The sequence below is a fragment of the Nematolebias whitei genome, chromosome 1 (genome assembly GCF_014905685.2).
Source record: "Nematolebias whitei isolate Nwh7 chromosome 1, NemWhi1, whole genome shotgun sequence".
Classification (NCBI taxonomy): Eukaryota; Metazoa; Chordata; class Actinopteri; order Cyprinodontiformes; family Rivulidae; genus Nematolebias; species Nematolebias whitei.
The window spans coordinates 15018682-15024367 of NC_056498.1; the positions used below are offsets into that span (position 1 = coordinate 15018682).

The window sequence follows — 5686 nt, forward strand, 5'->3', positions numbered from 1 at the left end:
AATGAAGGTGTCCAGTTCTTCTGTTTTGTCATAATTGCACTCAGTTACAGTCAGTACAAGTTTAATCATTTCCTTATTACTTTTGGTTTACTTCAGTATTTTTCCAGTTCCTCAATGTCTCGAATGACCACAACCATAGCCTCTTAAGGGGTTCCTTTCAGTTTGATGAATATTTTACAGTTTTGTGTCCAAGTATTCTGTATTTTTCCTTGTTTTCTAAGTAAACTTACCTTTCTAGCTATGTCTGCATTTTTTAAAATTCAAATATTTTATATTTTTGGTCAATTTATAACATCAATATTGATGCTCCAACAAGGTTCAGTCAGGTCATCTGGACAATTTCTTTTTTTGTGCTGGGATGTTTCACCTTCCATCCAGAAGGCTTCATCAGTCCGAGGAAACGCACAACACAAAACTGATTCTCCCCCAACAGCTTCCAAAGTGGGAAAAAAACAACCTGTTATGTTGGTGCTAAGATGGCCTCTGGGGCACGCTCTATCCTCCGGTGCTCGCCCTCTCCCTCGTCGACTGTCATGTCAAACTGGTTCAAACCACCAAAGTCCATGCTCAATAATCCAAGTATAATCCAGGTATAAACGTCAACAATGTTCAGTCAGTTCATCTGGATCTCCCTCAACGAGGGAGAGGGCGGGCCCCAGAGGCCATCTTAGCACCAACATAACAGTCTTTTTTGCCTTACTTTGGAGTAAGCTGTTGGTGGAGAATCAGTTTTGTTTGGTGTTTCCTCAGCCTGATGAAGCCCTTCGAATGGAGGGCGAAACGTCTCAGCACAAAAAAAGAAACCGTCCAGATGACCTGACTGAACCTTGTTAGAGTTTATACCTGGATTACTGAGCATGGACTTTGGTATTCATATTGATGCTTTTGGTAAATATGTATGTGGTGCAGCTGTGACTGTAGTAAAAGGAAATTTGTTGAATTTGGTAATTCAGGCTTTTTGCTTTAGTAATGGCATTCATTGTTGTTACATAAGATACCTGTGTACACCACTATATAATGTCATGTTTCTGTGTATTATTGATGGTTTCTGTAGCCGTGGTATTAAGAGGAGGATAAAATCCATCAGGACACCATGAAAGGCCTAGGTGGGAAACCCATGGCCCGCTATTGTTGATACACTAATTTTGATACTTGTACAGTTAAAATCTTGGAACTCGAAACATCTTTAGCAACAGAACAGAAGTCCAATTGCTTTGTCTTTTCTATTTTTATTTGCCATGTCCTTGATGACTTGAGAATCTACAACAACATTTGATACCAACGTAGATCATATTGATACTAATGTGGTGTGATTGATATTTTCAGTATGTCACTCAGAGGAGCTGGGCAAAAGGCAAGATGAAATGTAAACCCTGGACGAAACAATCATAACAGACATTTAATCATTTTACCTTAAAACATGTCAAATTAAATTAAAGCTGCAAGCCGCATTGAAGGCCCTCGCAGCAAAGCGCCGCTCCGGCTTTACGGCGACCGCGGGAGCTCCAGCGACTCCACCTAGTCGCTCTCGCTCCCGCTCCTGTACCACGCCCGTTCACTGGGGTGCGCATTCGCCGAACCTTCGACCTCACCCGCGACCTCACCCGCGACCGCGGGCACTCCAGCAATGCCTCCCAGTTGCCATCACGAACGCTCTTGTGCCATTCCCGCACATTTCCACCAGGGTGCGCATATGCCTAAACTTGACAATTGCCTTCCGCCCATATCAGTATGAGAAGGGGCACACTTGAGTCATATGTTAAACCACAATAACAATGTGCTTAGACGTACTCACCGATTATGCACAAAAAATCTGGTTCTGATCGGATGATGTATCACTGAGATATAACTGTTGGAATAATGTAGGGGGCGCACTTGAGTCAAATGTTAAAGAACAATACCAATGTGTCTAGAAGTGCTCACTGATCACGCACAATAAATCTGGTACATATTGGATGATATTTCACTGAGATATAACTGTTGGAATAATCTAGGGGGCGCACTGGAGTGAAACGTTAAACAACAATACCAATGTGTCTTGAAGTGCTCAATTATGAAACACCAAAAATTTGGTACAGATCGGATGATATATCACTAAGATATAACTTTTAGAATAATCTAAGGGGCGCTCAGGAGTCAAATGTTAAACAACAATACCAATGTGTGTAGAATGGTTCACTGATCACGCACAATAAATCTGGTACAGATTGGACAATATATAACTGAGCTATTACTGTTGGAATAATGTAGGGTGCGCAATGAAGTCCAATGTTAAAGAACAATACCAATGTGTCTAGAAGTGCTAAGTGATCATCCACAATAAATTTGGTACATAATGGATGATATATCACTGAGATATAACTGATTAAATAATCTAGGGGGCGCACTTGAGTCATATGTTAAACCACAACATCAATGTGTGTAGACGTGCTCACCAATTATGCACCAAAAAATCTGGTTCTTATCGGATGACGTATCACTGAGATATAACTGTTGGAATAATGTAGGGGGCGCACTAGAGTCATATGTTAAACAAAAATATAAATGTGTCTAGACGTGCTCACTGATCACGCACAATAAATCTGGTGCAGATCGGATTATGTATCACTGAGTTATAACTGTAGGAATAATGTAGGTGGTGCTGTGAAGGCTATTGGCTACTTATCATGGATACCTGTTCAAGGGGCAGATAATGATCGATCATAGTGATTTTGGTGCACCTCGGCTGAAATCTGTGCAATTTCGAGCCGAACGTATTGCAACGGCGTCACTTCTTAATTCACCACACCGCCACGCCCACATCCTCAAGCAAAAACAGTTTGTGCTTTAAATCAAGTTAGACCATATTATCTGTCTTCTAACACAAGGATCATCCTGATTAGGTCAATGGTGTCAAAGAGGGAGCATTCCAAGTTACAAAAAGAGACTTCCTGTTCTGAGGAGGCAGGGCTTTGATCACATAAAAATATGACAACAGTGGATCATCGAGCATCCACAGGGATGAGTCATACCAAGTTTTGTGCATTTCTGTCTTTCAATGTGAAAGTTATAGGGTTTGGAATTTTATGGCGTGAAGCGAAATTTTAAGGCCTGGCCACACCCCTTTAACATTTACGAAAACGCAAGCTTTAGATAACTTTTACTCTCCAATGTCTTAAGGGCATATCAACCAAGTTTGAAGGCAATCCTTCAAAATTCTTAGGAGGAGTTCGTTAAAATTCACAATTACAAACGCCCCAAAATGACCCTTTGACCCAAAATGGCCAATTTTCTGTTGGTTTTGGACCAGGGCTCCAAAGAGACTTTTTCATAGGTCCTGAGAAGATGCAGATGTTCACAGAGTTTCAGAATTATCGGTCCAAAAATGGCTTGGGGCTGAGGTTTTAAAATATTCTAGGGGGCGCTGTGGAGGCTATTGGCCACTTATCATGGCTTCCTGTTTAAGGGGTGGACAATGATTGATCATACTGATTTTGGTGCACCTTGGTTCAAAACTGTGGAATTTGGAGCCAAATGTATGGCGACGGCGTTACGTCTTGCTTCGCCATGCCACGCCGCCCCCATGCTCCACCCAAAACTGTAAGTGTTGGAAAGCAAGTTACACCAACATGTCTTCGGTCACTGGACACATTATCATGCTGATCAAGTAACAGGGGTCAGATAGGGATCGTTCAACGTAAAACTTTATACTTCCTGTTGTCAGGGGACGTGGCTTAAGTGATGTCATGATTTGACCATTCAGTCTTGCAGGGGACCGGATGTGGATCAATCACTGAAGGTTTTATGTCTCAGACAGTTTTCATGTAGGAGCTATTAGCATTTTGATTTTCATGGCGAGATTTTAAACTTTGAGGTCTGGCCCCGCCCATTCAGCATGCTCCGAGACGAACCGTTTAGATAACTTTGCGTCCCCCATGCCTTTTGACCAAAATGGCCAAGTTTGAAACCAATTGAACGAAATCCCTATGAGGAATTCGTTCAAATGCGAAGGCTGTAAACCACCAAAAACGTGTGAAAATTGAACCGGCATTCCAAAATGGCCGCCTTCTTGTTTATTGTACAACGTTGGTGCCAGAGGGTTTTCTGTGCATCTTGGGGAAATGGACAAGTGTACCAAATTTCATGTTTCTACGACAAACTAAGGTTAATGCGGAGGGTATTTTGAAAATTTCTACGTGGCGCTCTTGAGCCATTTCTGTTGCAATTTTTGCCACGCCCTTAAAATACGTAATTTTTTTACCAGTCCTGATGCGTCCACCAAATTTGGTGACTTTTGGGATATGCTAAGGCCCCCAAAATGCCAATTCATTTGGCGGAAAAAATTGCAGCTCGGGCTTGAACAGAGCGATTTCAATAGGCCTTCGCAGCACTTCGCTGCTCGGGCCTAATTAGTTAAAGCAGGGTTTTTCAAAGTGTGGGGCACACCTCTGAAGTATATTTTTTATCAGAATCATGTATTATCTTACTTAAATGTGTGATTATTCGTATTTCTTTATTTTTTTATAGCATCTTATATCATAATTGCATGTGTTAAAACAAGGCGGACCATTTGTTACAGGGGTTCGGTTTCCGGTAGGAAAGATTTTCAGATACACATAACGCACATACAAAAAATCCACCATTTTGAACACAAGAGGAGATTTGGCTCATTGGTGAAGAACTGGTCACATGATGTAGTTTAGGGCCTCAGTTCTGAAGAACTGTGTGTGTTAATTGAGGATCAGTGCCATTTGTTGGGACAGCATGGTGGTGCCATGATGGCCTAGTGCTGTTGTAAATTTGTATCTTATGTGTAGTGAGAAAACCATCTGAGATGAAAATTGTTCACCCCTCTGAGCCTGCTTCAGAGCATTAGAACACAGGAGATCAAAAATCTTACACCTCACCTATACTGCCAGAGTTGAACAGAACATTAAGTATAGCAACAACAAAAATTGTAACAGAAATTAATAATGCATATAATATATGTAATACGTATGTATGGGGGACAAGTAACTCTCAAACTGAATCCCCCCCCCCCCCCCCCCAAGTTAAATCCATTTTTGTACTTCCCTTGGTAGATTACTTGTTGTTGTTTCGGCCACCTTGTTAATAACTTGGAAATGTACCTCCAATAATTACTTTATGAATTATATTCAAATCTACTTAGTCAACATACTAATTGCTAACAAATGGACAAAGGAACACACTCACAGAAGAAATTACGATTGCTTATGTTTCATAACAGCAGAATCCTGAACAGTGGGTCAGTCCTGGGCACTTCCTGAACTTCTATAAATCCAGAACTACTTTATTTTTTTTCTTATATACATAAGAATTGAGACAATTTTCAAAAGAATCACTTGATTTAGTGTTGTGCTATTTTAAAGGTTGTTAAAAAAATCAACAACCAAAATGTGGCTCATTTTAGCTGAATGCATGCTCCACAAACAAACAAATAAATAAAATAAATTAAAAGTGAGCTTACCATCAGGCATTGACGGAGAGCACGATTCTGTCCCAGTAATTTTTGACAGATATGAACCCATATTCACATTTGTTTTGTGCTCAGCTCCACTGCAGGAATCCACTTTTATGATGGGTACTGCGAAGAAAAAAAAGTTTTTAACTGACGACTTTCTTAACCACAACAGTCCTACTACTAATCATCATCATGGAGAATTAGGTCAAGACAGACCTAGCTCCA

At 40.7% G+C, this 5686-nt stretch overlaps 1 pseudogene; it reads right to left on the reverse strand.

The window, feature by feature from the left end:
- LOC119414787 overlaps positions 1-5484 on the reverse strand; it is a 7329-nt pseudogene extending 1845 nt beyond the window's left edge.
- Between the last annotated feature and the right edge of the window lie 202 nt (positions 5485-5686).